Source organism: Helicoverpa armigera, chromosome 27 (assembly GCF_030705265.1).
Source record: "Helicoverpa armigera isolate CAAS_96S chromosome 27, ASM3070526v1, whole genome shotgun sequence".
Taxonomy (NCBI): Eukaryota; Metazoa; Arthropoda; class Insecta; order Lepidoptera; family Noctuidae; genus Helicoverpa; species Helicoverpa armigera.
Window position 1 is genome coordinate 5,336,206 of NC_087146.1, and position 18,764 is coordinate 5,354,969.

The following is an 18,764-nucleotide window of genomic DNA, read 5'->3' on the forward strand; positions in this document are numbered from 1 at the left end:
ATCTCCACAGATCCCACCTCAAAAACAGTCCCTCGTGCGTCTGTGACCCCAGCTGCGATGAAACAGTCTGGCACCTGCTTTTCGAGTGTCCAAGGTTCTGATGCCCATCGCACAGCTTCTGGCATTCGGAGGAGACGGAGTGCCAGGCATAAGACTGCGTGGAGTCGCCTTGTTTATGAACAGGGAAGCGGGAAAACTAGCCATAAGCCTCTGCTTAGGCTCGAGTCGAGCTGGAGCTCTAATAACCATTGCACCAGGCCTCGCCGCCCTGATCAACGGTTGCACCACCAAGACAACCAAAAAAGGCAGCAAGTACCATGCACTGCCTCAATTGGGTAGTGTCCAGGGTCGAAATAATGAAATAATATTTAGTCCGCTTTTTAGATAATCAAAAAATATTGGATACGTATTTTTTCTTTTTTTAATTAAACATAAAATGAGAAAGATAATACACTTCAAAAATTAGGAGTGGGGGCCTTTTACGTCACAGTGTCCTGAAAATTGTAGCAACTTGTGACGTCACACTCAACTTTAACACGCTATATCTTAACAAGTTCTGATCCAATTTAAAAAAGAAAAAATACGTATCGCTTAATTTTGGACAATCTACAAGACGGACTAATTATTATTTTTTAGGAAACTAGCCTATTGAAAGTAGCCTCTCACCGATGCCGACTATTGCGATTCAAAGGCAAGACGATCGCAATACTCGAGTGGAGAGAGGAGACTCTATTCATTCAGGCGTGCTCACTTCTGCAAAAGATCGCAGAGGAAGAAGAAGAAGCGCCAGCCACGGCTCGCACCATAAGCGTCGACGCGATGGCAGTTGGATGGAAAAGGGGTGACGTTGCAGACTGCTTCGGCTGCCTTTAAAAGCCTCGGAACATCATGAGGTGGTTCAGCAGGAATAGGAATCAGCAGTGGAGCGGTTTTTCCGAAAAAAACCCAAAGAAGCCCAAGCCTACAAGAGCGGATAAGGGGCAGGTCAGCCCACCGACCCTCGCGATGAGTTTAGGCACCACGGACCATGTCAAAAGCGCTTTCCTGGAGTACGTTGCAGTTATAAGGGCCACAAAGGAGGTAAATCTTAGAACTTGCAACAAGATCATGCTGACCTTCCGTCGAGAAAATGAGGGTCTGCTCCGGATATTGCTCAAGGACGCAGAGGCGGCGGTGGACGACAACACCAACTCCCAAGTCATTGCAGAGGAAATGACGGGGTCGTACATGGCCGCCTACAGTACAAAGAGCGGTTTCGTGGCCCTGGACGAAGAGGCAACGGAGCGAACCGGCAAAATAAAATTCGAGACGCCACACGATGACCCGATAGTGGTTACCGCCAAATGTACCAAAATCATGCTGGAGGATAGTATCCTTGAAATGGCACAGACCGTTTCTGGGACCTCAGACACCTCAGCATCGACGGAAGCTTGGGCGGTACCCAATATCAGATGGGTAAATGGGGTGCCGGGGTGCGGCAAGACTACCTGGGTGGTGAAACACTTCGACGAGAGGAGGGCTGTCGTAGCCACCACGGCAACTGAAGCGGTCAAAGATCTAAGAGGAAAGCTTGCGCACCAATTGGGCGATAGAGCGAAGACAAAGGTGCGCACTATGGCCTCAATTTTAGCCGGGTTCAAGCCAAATGAGAAATGTCTCCGCTTGACGGTAGACGAAGCTCTCATGAACCACTTCGGGGCCATAGTCATGGCAGCAAAGTTGTCTGGTGCAAGCGACGTGGTCCTCATCGAAGACGTGAATCAGCTACCATATTTGGACAGGGATAATCTTTTCCCATTAAAGTATACCCGTCCATATCTTATGGCTGGCATCACACAGGAGATGCTCTGCACCCACCGTAACCCAATGGATGTGGCCTTTGCACTCAGCATCGTCCACTCCAAAACGTCGCTGTCTCATGTTCATTCCCTGAGCTTGAAGGGTTTTACGGGAGCGCAAATATCGATCACCGCCCAAAACACCCTATTCCTGGTTCATACGCAAGAAGAGAAATCTTCTCTTATTAGCCAGGGATACGGGTCCGGTGAAGGGTCGCGTACCTTAACCATTCACGAGGCTCAGGGACTGACATACGACAGCGTCGTCATCAATTCATGACAGCGTCTCCCACGCGGTAGTGGCAGTGTCGAGACATACGGCTAGCTGCGTCTACTACACAGATGACGCCGACGATGCTACCGGCCGCTTCATTAAGCGAGCGATGGATGCGCCACTAAAAACGGTTGTCGAATACAACCTCAAGACCAGTTGCATGGCCATGCAACATCGAGACTCCACTGTCATGTTAGCCCTACTAGCACTCGCAAAGTCCCTAGTCGCTAGCGGGAAATGAGACCAATCCCCAATCCGTTCCTGTCCCATAATCTTGTCAAACTAAGTCCATGTGTATAGTGTTAAGTATTGTGTAATAACAATTCTGTATATCTAAATATATAAAACTCAAAGGTGACTGACTGACTGACTGACTGACTGACATAGTGATCTATCAACGCACAGCTGAAACCACTGGACGGATCGGGCTGAAATTTGGCATGCAGGTAGATGTTATGACGTAGGCATCCGCTAAGAAAGGATTTTGATCAATTCTACCCCCAAGGGGATAAAATAGGGGATGAAAGTTTGTATGAAACTTTGTCAATTTTAAACCGATCGGACTGAGACTTCGCATGCATAAAGCTACTATGGCGTAGGCAACTCTTAAGAAAGGATTTTGATAAATTCCATCCCTAAGGGGATAAAATAGGGGATGAAAGTTTGTATACATCTTCTTAGATTTTATGAAGAAGTCCTGATGACGAATCAGAATTTTATGATGACGTTCGCTTAAATACGATTTTGATTAATTCAACCCCCATTCAACCCCCACGGGTGATAAAATAAGGGATGATGAAGGATGTAAAATGTATTAGTTTGAACCTATCAGTAAGTAATGGAACGAACAAAATAATGTTTAGTTCTAAATGTTGAGAAGTTCTGCCTATTCGTGAATTAATGCAAACATTTCGGTGGAGTGGGGATGTTAAGGCTCCCGCCTTAACTGAGTCCCCGTCATACAAGCGTTTCTCCCCTGTAGTGAAACTATCCTACCCTTTGCGCCTGCTAATGATGATGACTCATTTCATCATCCATCCAGCTATTCCCCAACTATGTTAGTGTTGGCTTCCAGTCGCCGAATCTGTTCGAGTACCAATATTTTGCTTGGAGCGACTACCTATCTGATCTCTTCAATCCAGTCACATTACAAGACATTATCCATGGTAAGACTGACAGACTTTCTGGCTTCTGATTAGTCACAGCAGCTGCAGAAAATGTACAAATGAAGCATATATACCTTGACTAGCTTCTGCCAGCGGTTTCACTCGCACCCCGTGGGAACCTCTGCACGAACCTTCCTCAATAAAAAGCCTTCCTCGATAAATGGGCTATCTAACACCGAAAGAATTGTTCAAATCGGACCAGTAGTTCCTGAGATTAGCGCGTTCAAACAAACAAACAAACTCTTCAGCTTTATAATATTAGTATAGATTTTAGCCGTTTCCTGTGAGAATTACTTACACACCATACGTAATAATTTTCCAAATTGGCTAACTAGATCCAGAGATATCCACAACGTCACAAACTTTACTTCTTTTGTTTAGATAAATGGTCACATCCACAACACAACCTTTTTTTTATCGACGTAAAATCATCAAATGACCCCTCCCGCTGTGGGTTAGCAGCGGTGAGGGAGTGTCAGACTCTTACTGACTAAAATCGTCGTGTTCCGTCATAGGCCTTTTATGTACCAGGGCCGCGGTATCTCTTTCGAACAACCCGCAGCCCATCCACAACACAACCTTGATCAATGACTCTATGCGACTGCTAAGTGCTAATCCTAATTATACTGTCACGTGAAAGAATGCACCTACGGGATAAGTAGTATTTTGACTTCTATATTGCCCACGCAGACGAAGTTGCGGGCAACAGCTAGTTTATACATATATTTTATAAAATAAATACATAAATACGCGGTGGACTCACGTAGTCTTAAGACTAGAAGTCAGTAGACATCTAGACATATTAAGTTTTTGTGAGGCCAAGACGGCGAAAATTATAATTAAGTAAAAAATCTAAATAAAAGCGCGGACCCAAGTCTGCGGTAAGGTTTTATTAATAAAAAAATAAGAAAACTTTAGCGCGTGTACAATCGTGAAAAAAACTGTTATTTTCATTTTTCAATTAACCCATCTATTTATACACAAAACAATCATAAACACTAAATAAAAAACTCAACAATACTAATAAAACTCAACAACAGCAACAACGAAAACTTTTGTAACCGACTGCGCTCAAGGCATTAAAGACGAGTAAGAAACACTAATGAAAAATTGTAAATGATTCCAAACTTTCAAGGTCAAAATCTATTCCCCTTCTCCAACGTAATTTAAATAATAATTTGATTTAAAACCCTTTGAAAACCCTGACAAACCCTTTCAAAGGGTTATCTACTTCAATTGGATATCATACATGAGCCGGTAACATCTTGTACTAGTTAACTTATTGAAAGGGTTACCCTAACGTTAGGGTTTTGAAAAGGCTATCACTACCAAGAGATAACACTTTTATTGACTGCAGCCATACAACCTGTAACCCTTTCGAAAGAATTAACTTATATTCGGGGTTGTACGGTCCCTGATATTGACTAGGAATCTCAAATCTTGCAAATGACGATGTTACATAATTGCGGGATTCTTCGTGCGAGTTAAAGTGGCTTTGGTACAAAAAGGGCTAAGAAGGAACATGGTGGGTTTTAGTCAGTAGCCGTCTTACCACAAAAACTTTTAAACGTCAGTTTATGCCTTGTCTAAAAAATGTCAAATTATGACGTTGACATATGGTTCATTTTGCAGCCAAAATTTTATTAGACAAGTGTAAAACAGGGTTTAAAGTTTTTGTAGTAAGGCCCTAAGAGTCTGACACTCCCTCATGCTGAGTCATGCTGCACACACAGAGGGAGAGGGTCATTTGATGATTTTGACCAAAAAAGGCGCACACTAAGAAAACATTCTATCTTCAAGATAAATTGGAGTCATATTTAAATTCAACGTTAAGATATTAGAAATATGTTACAGCCCTTTTATCGTCCCACTGATGGGCACAGGCCTCCTCTCACACGGAGAAGGATTGAGCGTTAACCACCACGCTTGCTCAATGCCGGCTGGTGATTTCAGACTATAGTCCAGGTTTCCTTAAGATGTTTTCCTTCACCTTTTTATCAGCCATTGGTGTCCAAGACTATATACCTACTTACCTAAGAGATATTAGTAGAAATGTAGGTACCGCTTCGTAAAGCTTTGGTACCTAAACTATAAATGTATTAGTCATAATTTAGTTTAAAAGCACGCAGAGGAAACCAGCATCCACCATAGATTTCCTCTTAAATATGACGCATCGAATGAATCAATGGCTGACTCTTGTAAACCCCCATATAGTACCGTTAGATCACCATAATTTGATGGTTTCGACATCTGACTCATTTCTACCATCATCCTTTTAAGTATGACTTATCCTATGGTTGTTGCCTGCCGGGGCTGCGGGTTGTTCGAAAGAGTTACCGCGGCCCTGGTACATAAAAGGCCTACGACGGATCACGACGGTTTTTAGTCAATAAAAGTCTGTCACTCCCTCACCGCTGCTAACCCACAGCGGGAGGTTGATGACATCATTTGATGATTTTTGAAGTCGTTAAAAAATAAAAAAAATCCTTGATATTGTAAATGTGAAAGTAGCCCTATCTGTCACGCTTTCTGACTCATCATCTTCCTGCCTTTATCCCAATTTTATTTGTGGTCGGCGCAGCGTATTTTCTTCTTCCATACTCTTCTATCTGCCGTCATCTCACAAGTAACATTTTTTCTAGCCATATCGACTTCCACGCCAAAACTATTGAACTGATTTACATGAAACTTGGTACGGAGGCAGCCTTAACCATGAGAAGAGAGACTCTTAAAACGGGACCTTATTGTTTTCGCTCCTCTGTCCATCCGTCCATCTGTCACCGGGCTGTGTCTCATGAACCGTGTTAGTTAGAGAGTTGAAATTTTCACAGATGATGAATTTCTGTCCGAATCGCACTTGGCCGGTTTTTTTTATTCCAAGAGCGGGCTGTAGTTCTCTCACGACTCGAGTGAAACCGCTGGTGTAAGTTAGTTCTAACATTTTTTCCTGGTACATATCTCACAGGATGCGATACCAAAATTAAATAAATTACTTGAATACCCTTGAGTATTGAACTTCTTATCTCAAAAGTGAGCTATAACAAACACATTGTGAGCAAAGTTAGTGCATGCCCAGTTATCTGCATGACCTGACCTTACGCTACATAGTGAGTAATGTACCTATTTGTAGACTAGTGGCACGCCCTGGCGCCGCATGGTATGTAAATTATATACTTGCAACTTTCATAATAAGTCTTCTATAGTTTAAGATTTTTTTTGTTTGGAAGCACTAATCTCCGGAGTCGCCTTTCCGATTCCAAAAAAAATGGCAATGTTAGATAGCCCGAAGAAAGCTCACGGGGTACGTTTATCGCGGTGCGCGGAATAGTTCCCACGGGACACAGATGAATCTGCTTGCGGAAGCTAGTCCTTCTGTTCATAATATGCTGGCATAAACCTCATCAAAATCTAAGGATACTATTGGGGTCTGTATTTTCTGAAATTCTGATCTTAAAAAAGAGCTGACAACCAATTATTTTAGAGGAATGTTTAAGATTTTCAAAAAGCGACGACGTGATGTCATGGGGAACATCATATAATTCTTCTAACTCAAAGCCCTTGGCCTAGAATCGTTTGTAATGAAATTTTAATGGGAATATTTTTCATACGTCATCTTTATATTAAAACGAGGTGTGATTCAAGCTGCGTTGTGCCATATTTCTCGGAATCGGGATGAGGAAAGCTAGTTATTTAGAACAGTGATAAATTGTGACCTAATTATCTTCATTCTTTTTAATTCATTAATTGACTATCCTACTAATATTTTAAACGCGAATTCTTATAATTGCTAGAGTTGGTATGTAGAGTATATAGTGAGGTGTATGTAAGGATGCATTTTTATGAAACATGACATTAATATAGTTATTTTATCGCTTATCTATGAGCGGGAAGTGGCTCCTTCGGGACGCGTGTAGCCATAACTAGTAAAGCTGGTGTGTAGGCATGCCTTTAAATTTAGTATTAGAGTCTGATAGGGCATTCGCTTCCTTGTAAAGCACTGGTACTCAGCTACACCCGGTTAGACTGGAGGCCGACCCCAACATAGTTGGGAAAAAGGCTCGGAGGATGAGGATGATGATGAGCCAGGCTCTTTTGCCACAAATATGTTTCCCTAATTTCAGCACGTAACACCTACTGTTATTTTCCTCATCGAGCGAATTTAACTCGTACTAATATATGTATGTATAAATGACATTGACCCACAGTCGATTCATTTGAACGGTATGATTGTAACGCTTGTTGTCACAAACAAACAGACGGGATGACTGGACGTCTATAATGTAGGAAAATGTGTTATGGTATTGTTGTGCTGTTGTTCTGTGGTTTAAGTTTGTTTTTCTTATGATTAGGCTCAGAAAACTGTGCATCATCTCTTAAAGCTGAGGTCAACAACAACTGTATGTATATGTTTGTATGTACTGAATTCCCAGTGTATGGGTACCATTTAGTCCTTTGCCCAACTGCCCCTCAAGCACGGAGGTCCGACAGTAATGTAACTAAAGTTATGTGTACTTTCTAAGTTACTGGTATGTACAAGATGTAGTAATAGATGGAGTAAAAGCGAAAGATATATCTTGGGAAAACCTATGGATCTAAAGCCTGGAATCTCTAACCTTATGCAAGTGAGCGTGGTGATTAACTCTCATTCTTTGTATGAGAAGAGGTCTGTGCCCTGCAGTGAGGTTTTGTGGAGGAACATAATTGAATACATCTTACTTATAACTGACTTCCCAAAGAAGCGGTCCTTAATTCATCTACATTCTTTTAACTTGACCTTACTACCAAGAGCAGAAGTATGATATTTACCAAATGAACCGTAACATACAATCGTATCACACTTCGACCAGTTTTCCTCGAACTGATCATGACACGTCACGTCCATTCATAAAGATGTGATGTCATGCAATGATAGAATCGTGGATTTGTATATGTCATTTATTTACCTCTTAACTGTGGTGTGAAGTGAGGTAGGCTTTCCTCTTAATGGAGAGGATAGGGATTCCTCATAAAGATACTTTTTGATCACAAATATGGGTTTGGCATCTCTTTGGAGATCTCAGACTAAACAGTTGGTCGTTGTTTGTCTGACAGTTTATTTTGAAGGAGATCCAATTAAAGTTTTTAGTCGGTGTAGTGCCAGACGGGTACCGCATTTTTGTGATCTATTGCACGTAATATCATTCATCTCCATACCGATTAGATTAATAAATCTGATCAAACTATTGGCTGGAAACCTTTCATACTTGCGCTTGTCATATTCATAGTGAACAAAAAGGAGCATAAAATGGTACTCTTACACTTTTACTACCTTTAGTCATCTACATAAACAATTGTATCAGTCAAATATATAGAAGATTTGGTAATTTGGAATCTCTTCAGTTATATTTGAAGATCGATAGAATTAATAAAACCCCCTATAAAGTTCTCACAAACAGGCGCCGTTCTCCGTAACGACATTGACATCGCTTGCGCAAGCGCTTACGACATCGCCTTTAGACCCGCCATTTTTATTCACTTCTATACTAATATGGTTATTTTTGATCGAAATTTTAGCATTGGAGCAAATCTTCGCAGTACTTGAGGTCATTTTTGGACTAATCTATACCAAGAAATGAAGAGGAAACATTGTTTTTTTGTTTTTTTTGTACCTTAAAGGCTCCAATTTGAAAAACTATTTCACTGTTGGAAAGCTACACTCTTCCCGAGTAACATAGGCTATATTTTATCCCGGTAAGGGCAGTATTTCCCACGGGACACGGGAGAAACCGCTGGTGTGTTCGGCTAGTACGTCTAATTTTACAATCGCATGTAACCCAGAAACGGCCCATTCTTAAATAACTTGACTTTTTTAATGAAACCAACCTTTAATGCAAGAAAGATTATGATTATGATCACCAGTCTAATAGACTCAACTGCGAGGTAATTGTTCGTGAAAACGCGAGTACATACATACAGCAAGATACATGTGAACACAAACAATGTAGTATGTATGTATGTATGGTTACTGTTGTAAGTGGCGATGGCGTAACGACTGCGTGTGAGCAAGTTGTGACCAAAATTGGAATAGTGGGGAACGCATGGTTGTTGAAATTGAGATGTGTAAAAGATCATGATGTATTAAGTCTGACAGCCAGTCTTATCCAGGGGCGTAGGGTTGCCCGGGCAACTGGGTTGAGGAAGACAGATGCATGCGGTTAGGTAGGAAGCCGACCACAATATAATTGGGAAAAGGCTAGGCACATGAGGCAGATGATGATGTATAAATTGATGCTAGACAAACTATATTAAAGGTATATGTATAATGGAATAGAAACACCTATTCGTATGAAACATATCCAGATCTGTTCTTCTGACAATTGGGGTTGATTTGCTTGCTGTACTACATAAATACCTATCTAATATAACGGTCGCCTATGTGCCAGTAATGCACCCAACAGATAGTTACGATTTACCTCGGCCGTATTTACGTCATGGTTTAGGTACAACAAATTGTATTGTAGTAGGGGTTTCCTCTAAATTACGAAATACACCTCTAGATCTTTGGTAAACGTGACATCTGACCACGTCCACTAAGTTACATTTTAAATAACAGGCAACTTGTTAAGTAATATAAATATGTTGTGGTGTGATGATGTCATTTCAAGTTCGTTTTCAGTTCTGTACTAATGATAAAAGGGATATTATTCTTGAGAACGCATTATTGCATAAGAGTGCCTGTGAGTTAGCATGTAGACTTCTCAATATCAGATTTTTAAGAGTGACGTCAGGGCTTTCGTTTCTCGTTGCTGCGGGATTGTCCGAAAGAGTTACCGCGGCCCTGGTACATAAAAGGCCTACGAAGGAAATTTTTAGTCAGTAAAAGTCTGACACCCTCTCACCGCTGCTAACCCACAGCGGGAGGGGTCATTTGATGATTTTTGCCATCGTTAAAAAAGGTCTTTAGTTTCTAGCAACAATGTTTCGGTTTCAATCACAGATAGTTGGTGTTTTTGCTATTCCTCAAGATTTTTTAAGACTAACCCTGACCAAGCTACCAATCAATTTAAACAATGACTTAGTTTCCAAATAACACCAAAAACTTCATTAAACGCAAGAAAATCCAATAAAGTGAAAAAACCCGAATTAATATTCACCAAATTGCGACAGGCTAGCCCACTTTCGAGAGGGGACGATTAAAAACGAAGGTATTAAGTCTTGAGCCCACTGGGACAACTTTCTCCGAGAGCAGGCCCTGCGACCTTTGCAGCGCGTAGGCTGTACGCCTACTGGCCGGAAGTCTGACCTATTAGTGAGCCTAGTAGGTTCTTTAGGCTATATGAAGGTGTTGCGGAATTTGGATGACCACTAATTTGACAGAAGAACTATTGTCTTGTAGAATAACAACAGTGAATACTGGTTTCCGTCATAAAAGGACAGTAAAACTTTTGTAAAAAAACATATCTTTCAAAATAGGAAAAATGCTCTGACTACAACGTTTCGGTAGAAGTCTGAACCTATTTTCCTTTTAGTCAGGGCTTATTATTTGCGAGTAAATTCGACTAGGGCACTGAAGGATTACTGCTGATTAACCAAAAACTTCGTCTATCTTGACAATCTAAATTAGGATATTTTCATTCGCTTTTACCACTAATCTTACGAAGTTGAAAATTCAGAAATCGGGCGCTTCAAACAAAATATCATATTTTAATACTACAGAGCAATCCATAAAACAAATTGGACCGGCTCGCTGGCTACAAAACCCGATCTATTTTCAGAAGCACTGCAGCATGAGATATGACTTCGGAAGTGGGTTACTATGTCGCCTTCAGGTTGATAAACTCTAAAGCAATGGCTTTATGCCATGTTTATTATGTTTCTTGTGAAACTGAAAGTCTTATCTTAATTAGGAGACGAGATGGAGATATTTTTGGATAGCGGTGTCCTTTTTTTGCAGCATATTATTTAGTATGCTGTAAACACTGGTACAGTAAACTGCACATCAGTGGTAACTGTCATGCACCGTAACTCATTAGTAATAAGTACGATTTTCCTATAAAACTGTTACCACTGACCTGAAGTTGACTGTACTAAGCGGCATCTAGTTAGACTTTAAGCTGACCCCAATTATGGTTTGGAAAAGGCTCGGCAGATGATGATGATTTAGTGTGCTGTATATGGTTGTTGCTTCATACGTATGATGTTGTCAGATAGGTATGTCATAGTTTTAGAGTGAGCCCACACTTTTTTGAGAAGTCACCAAATCGACGTATTATTGAAGTCGTATTATAAACATACAAAGGTTGAGACTATATTTTTATATTATAAAGCTGAAGTGTTGGTTTTTTTGAATGAGCTGTTCTAAGGAACAACACGACCGGGATGAATCTTACGGTGTTAGATAGCCCATTTATCGAGGAAAGCTTGACTTCTACTACTACTTTATTTCTTATTTGGATAGTCCGAGTTGTTCCCACGGGGCGGGAGTGCAAGAAACAGATGGTACCTATAAAACACTAAAACCTTTGGACTTAGATATAACCCAAGATACAAGTAAAACGGCCCGTCAGCAACTACTAAAAATACGTAATCTGCCCACATAGCATACCTACTATTCATTATACCACGCTGTCATTTGCGCACCGCCCACAAACTGGAGTATAGCTCTGACTGAGCGGCCGTGGGCAGACTGGAATCTGACATGTTTTACTATGTTCATTCATAAAGATATAATTGTTGCTACTGATTATGTATATGTAGATTTTTGTTGCTCAGTTATTGGTAGCTTTCACGTTTATATCGTAGTATGTTTTATCTTACCAAAAGCGCGTGATCACTACAGAGCGCTCCTGAGTTACCGGCACGGATGATGAGCTCTCGGCGGAAGAGTGGGGGGGATAGCTTTGCGCACTGTACACTTAAGGCAATAAACCAATAAATCACTTCTACGCAGGTGAAGGTCAGGGCTCAATATCCTTACCGATGATTATACATTAGTACACACTATACTCTATCCACGGAAGCAAGAGCTAAAAGGTAAACAAAGAATGACACTTTTTCAAGATGGCGGTATAACCCGACCGATGACAAAATCACAGATACTGCGAACATTTTACACAAAAATGTGACGTTTTGTCATCGGTCGGGTTATACCGCCATCTTGAAATTGCTCCGTGGATAGGGTATAGTATGACTCATCTGCATTCGTGAGTTAAACTTCTGTACTCTTTGGTCGCTTCCACATTCAATACTAGCTTTTCCTCTCGCCATTTCGCTAATATGGCAGCATTCGGACGCGTAAAATTATCTAAATAAGCGAGAGAGCTTTACAAGTAAACGCCCATTCGATATGGCTTGTTATATTTGTAGAAACTTTCGTAATATAGGTAAGTCTTGGCGTAAGGAAATTAAGACAGACACTGTGAAGTGTCCACGAGCTATCAACGTAATATTCCATCGGGCCAGACATCATCATCATTCATAAATATTCCTACTCTTATTTTCAAAACATATTAACCTAATTTGATTAACTTCACAACCGCCATTGTAATAATTTAATAACCACCGTTAGTACAATTTAATTAAAATACCTCTTCCACTATCTATCAGCCCTCCTATCTCAGTGTATATCTCCATGCGGTTAACAACACAACAAACAGTAGCGCGATTGTTGGCACGTGCCGCTGCGCCCGCGCATCGGCGCACGCGTCGCCACTTACCACTACATGACGATACAAATGTGTGCAACAACATACATTTTGTTTGCTGGTTCAAATTAGGTTTAGTTTTTGGAGTTTCGTTAGTTAAGGAGGATTTTGAATTTGTGATTACTGGTTCAATTAAACTAAGAACTTTATGACTTTTAAAATGTTAAAACACGAATTATTTTCGCTACTTATTTCTGACTCTTTTTCCAAAATTTTCTGTCCTTTTGATTAATTGTCTTATGTATCGCATTAGGTTACTATAAATTTGTAGTGATAGATTTATTGGCTTAAAACTGAATACATGTTGAGAGTAGAGTTGTAGAGTCAACTAAAACTAAAAAAAAATATGTATCACTTTGCTAGAGGAGACGAAGGCCAAATCACAAGGCTTCATTTTATCCGGGACAAGGCTACTTTTTATCCAGGTGTATGACAAAGTGACCTTGATTTTCCAAGGACGTAGTAGCTGACTAAATCAACTGAGGCTTTGTTGTCTTATCCCCTTATCCCCCTATGTTTGTGATCCCTGCGATAGCACGTGCGCGCACGCAACAAGCCGCCAGTGACACGTGTCAAAGCGTTGAACACATGTGGTTTAGCGACGCTCTGATTGGATGTAATTGTATCTGTTTTTGTTTTGATTGAATTTTTCATAGAATTTTAGCGCTTTATCTCACGGAAGCTGGTCGGTTATGTTTCAGTGTGTGTAAATGTACACGCACGTTATATTTTTATGTGCACGGGGCCCTTTGTAGTGACAGACTCATACAGAGAGTTTGTAGTAATACTTATACATGAGTCCTGATGTATATTCAGGACGACAATGAAAATCTTTAAAAAACCCTGTCATGCTGCAAAAAAAAAACATTTCGCAGCACGGTACGGTGGCAGTCCAAATAGTAAACAAAACAAGTAGGTTAGAAAAACTAAAACGTTTTCTAAGTTTACGAGACCAACCCAAATTGATTTTACAACTCCCAAAATTTGCCAAGATGGAAACTTTTTTAAGGTGATACAATAATAGGCACCTTCACCTAACACGTTTAATTCTTTACCAGCTAGATCCTTTACAAACAAATCCACATCACACGTCATATACTAATGTGCTTAATGTCATGATTGACCTATTTACCACCTACCGCCTGTCCTCCACTCCATTCTTTCAGAACTTACTTGGCCTTTTTTCTGCAATTGGTCTTAAACCAAAAATTGTACCATCATTAAAGTCAAAGTCAAAATCGTTTATTAAAGTAGGCTAATTAGTTCAACATTTTTTAACGTCAAAATTACAAAAATGAGAGAATCCCAAAAACGCCCCTTTCATCACTTCCTAGTGTTATGGCTGGAAAGAAAAAAACTTCCCAGCAACACAGCTGTCTTTTACAATTTAATTATAATTAGCACCTTAAACTCTTCATTCTTCACCAGCTAAAGTGCTAAACCCTTTTCTACAAACAAACAAATCCACATATACCTAATACATAGTAATAACTGGTACTAATGTGCTTATGTCATGATTGACCCATTTACCGCCTACTGCCGTTGTCCTCAATACCGCTGTATCTCACTCACCTGTTTGTGTCACTTGCTTTGTTCCATATTAAAAGGGGTATATTTGTATGTGCTTTCTTGTTAGGTTTGCTGTAAATGCTAGGAAAAATGGTAAGACTAGGTTGGACTTTGCTCCTATCACTCATGATGGTTGTGCCATTAAAACATCTGAAGATCTGTGGTCTCCTTTAGATCAGTCGACCAATATTTGATGGTTGTCAGTTTTGACGCATATTTTCCGCTTCTATTATAATTTCTGTATATGTCTAATTTTAAGTGTGTGTATGCATCTTTTATTGCGCAATTAAATTTATTTTCTTTCTTCAATCAAAATTTTCACTAGGTCTGATACCGGCCAAATGCCTGATATTAATAATGTGTGTACTACCATTCATCTTTATAGTGATTTATGAGCCCAAACAATCTATAGGCCGACGAAAAGTTTGTAGCGTCCTCTTAAGGCTCGTTGCCTAGATTGCCAAAACCCGAAGAATTACATAAACCAAACAGCTTATCAACTGGTTCAACCAGCGAAAAACAAATTGTATCATATTTCAGTCTTATCTCCTCTTATATTTAATGCCAAATATCTCCATAATGTGTGCAGAAATTTTCGCAAGTCAAAGGACGAATTCCCGGGCTGCGGCCGGGCTCAGGTTATGTAAGAGGCTCCACGGAGTCGGCAGACGGCTGGTAGACGGCGCCGGACCGACTGGCGCCAAGACAAAGACAGACATACTTTATCCCCCCCTTCTCTGTCCCCCCACAGACTTTTGGCGCCCAACGTGGGACGCCGTTACCGAACAACTTCGCTAGGGGAAAACTGTTTTTATACCATTTTGATTTGTTTAAATTTATTGCTTGCAATGTTATTTTTTTCGATTGATCCAAAATTTTAGGAGATAAATTTGATGTAGTTTTCGTGTCGTGTTTTTAATTTATTGTATTGGGGTGGGGTGTTATCTTTCGAAGGGAAAACTATTTAGATCTAATAGATGAATTGATATCTTGGAAAATAAAATTGGAGTAGTATCTTGTATTGCTTCGATTGAAGATTATCCTGTGATATATAAGTTACAGCAATTTGGACCATGATACAACCACCATAAGCCATTAATTCCTTCACATGAAGATTTTACATAGCTATCCATGGTGTAACATTATGGAAAACTTTACCACAAGCCTAGAAATAAAATGTATTACTTATACCTCGCTTGCCAACAAGCTCTTAGCAACTAAACTAATGTCAATGACTGGAACCAGCCTTGCCAAACTATTGTTTATTAGGACTTGTTGTTATTTATCTACCCTCGTTTATGTTGTCGTAATATTTATGATTTGAATAGCTTTATGATGATGGCCATTGTTAGGTTTCTAGTTTATATCGCTTTTTATAGGATTGTTGGTACTTTGTTTTTGATTTCTTGGCTTGTTATGTTACTTCTTTCTTGGTCTCATTTGAAACTTTTGATTTCAATTTGTAAGTTTTAAGGTGTCGCTTCTTCTTAATAGTTTTGGTCTTCTCTGATTAATAAACTGCAGTTGGATCAAGTTAAGTGTCTGCTTCTCATTCTGACATGATCTTCGTCTTTTTAATGTTTTTTAAAGTTGATCTGCATTTATTCATGAGTTGATGTTGAGTCTTACAAATTATCATAATGATGACAAGATGTAAGAATTCCCGTTTCTTTCATTGGAAGCATCATACTTGAACAATCCCTGCTTGTTCGTATCATAAATAATGATCTAATGATTAATACTAATGATGTGTATTTCTACCTTCCTCAGGTAAACAGACTGCAATGTAAAGAAGAGTTTAGAAACACGCCAAAACGAGTGCCTTATAATCGACTAAGTGCCTATTTTATAAATAGTTACGTTTAGCTGCGAACGATACGAAGACGATATACTGCGAATCATTGGTGAGTATTCTTTTATCTATACTATTATATACCTACTAATATTAGTTTAGCGTAGCCGTCAGTTTCGCTCGCGTCCTTTTGGAACTACTGCTTGGGATAAAGTATAGCCTATGTTATTCTGAAAGAATGTAGTTTCCCAACAGTGAACAATTTTTTAAATCCGGTTCAGTAATTTCGGAGCCTTTACAAACAAACATATACAACCATATGTGTCAGTTCGCGGTAAAAGGTACCTTATGGGTGTTGGCACTTACGACATTATGTTTTTTAGTCTAAGCAAGATTGTAGAATTTGTATCTCCAAATGACTTAAGCGCCAAAGTCCATAAGGTTTTTCATGAAATGACACATATAATATTAACATGTAAGGATGAATAAACAATAAAAGGTGAGGCAGAAATGACTGCAAAAAATCCAAAAAAGAACCACGATAATGTCCGTTAATGGTGAGTGAAAAGGAAATTGGCAATAAACCAATTTAAAGATTAAGAGGTTAATGACGGTAATCAAGTAAGCATTGGAGAATATGGGCTCGAAAATTTTAAGTGAATTACTTAATGGTAAATTGAGATACATAATTTACTGGACGCATACTTTTTTACATTGCATTTTCAGTTTTTAAAACTTCTCTACATGTTTTCTGCGTTTTCACCCGCGTATCGTGGAAACTACTTTATGCACCCGTATAAAATATAGCCTACCGTCACTCGGGTATAGTGTAGTTCCCTATGCTATGAAAGAATTTTTCAAATCGGTTCCATAGTTTCGGAAAACTGATTCCTCTTTATAAAATTACTGTAGGCAAGACCCAAGTAGTGTAGGCAAAACTGTTGAGAATATTTTCCAATAACAAAAAACGTGCAAGCCGTCCATATTCATGTAAAAGACAGACCCTCAATTTAAACCCAAATGTATTTTCTATGCAACCCAGCGGGTGCCACGTCAATCTAAGTGCTGGACATTCGCTGAAAATATCGACGGATTTACACAAACAAAATACTGGAGAAAAAACATTTTCGAAAAATGTAGGGGGTGGTACAGTGTTCGCCACTTTATCTTAATTTTGTATGCTTAAAAAAAATCTATACTAATATTAAGCTGAATAGTGTTTGTTTGAAGGTTGTATCCTTAGGTACTACTCATCCAATAAAAAAAATATTTCAGTGACATTATAACCCATCTATCGAAACCGCTCAAGTACCAGGTGTGCGGAGTAGTTCTCACGGGACACGGTTGAAGCCGGTGGCAGAATCTAGCACTAGATAATTTGTTTCATATTAATTTAAGATCTGTTGTTATTGTAACAGTATAGGCAGACCCACTCACGTTACGAGGATTCATGAGCCCTTATTTGAAAATCGAGTCTTGCTCTCATTCTCCTCTCTATGTATTGAGAAAACACTTACCTATTAGTAATATTTCAATTCCATTACAATAATCAGCCTTACCAATATTCATAGCCAATTCATCACCAATCTCTCTCAACCCTTCAATAGCTATAATAACCACAACTATAGAGGAACTTACCCCCTTTTCTCAAGCACCAATATAATCATCAAGTCAAACACTTGTTACCTCACCCGGCATCGCTTGACACCTCACACGCAACTCAGAAATCATAATTGTTCCGTGTGATACAACTGATGTCAAAATATTTACTCTAATAATGGCTTGCGTGAAGGAAAATAAACCTAAATGTGTGGGCAATGATAAATATGATGATGGAAGGGTTATATTTGAAAGGAGTGTTAAAGATGATGCAGATGACGATTTTGTTGTGTCCCATCAATTGAATAAACGTTTTTACGTTTATTAAAATTAGGCTGATAATCATCACTTTTCGAACACCAAAAACAAAATACAGCCCCCAAAACGCCCGCTCTTCACCACTTCCTATGTGTTTTTGCTGGGAAGAAGAAGTGGCGCAACAAACTCCCCAGCAACACATGTCTGTGTATTAGGTTGGAAGAACCAGAATTTATACAGAACAAATCAAAGTGACGAGTTAACAAATCCAGATCTATCTACGTTTTACTGAGTTACATCAGAATAACTTACATACTGTTTTTTATCCGGGTGCAGGAAAAAAGTTTATTCGGGATGCAAGTAAAGCCACGGCAGCCACCACAGCTAGTAATTAATAAATGCTCACAAATAGATGATATGACAGAAATATTTTTACAAGTAAGCACAGTTGTGTGCATAGATGACGCATATGATGACAAAAATATAACAACAAAGAAAAACCTAAGAATAGAAAATAAATTAGATTATGTCTTAAAAATAGACAAAGTATATATTGTAGGTGGGTGGCAAAATAATATACAGACA

The 18,764-nt window shown here is 39.4% G+C and overlaps 1 protein-coding gene across 1 annotated transcript in view; it reads left to right on the top strand.

Moving 5' to 3' along the window:
- The window catches only part of Rhea (rhea), a 133,247-nt gene that overhangs the window by 15,817 nt on the left and 98,666 nt on the right, over window positions 1–18,764 (top strand). Inside the window, exon 2 of the mRNA XM_064042082.1 lies at window positions 16,301–16,434. The gene's annotated coding sequence lies outside the window, so the exon portion shown is untranslated. The remainder of the gene's footprint in view (window positions 1–16,300; window positions 16,435–18,764) is intronic.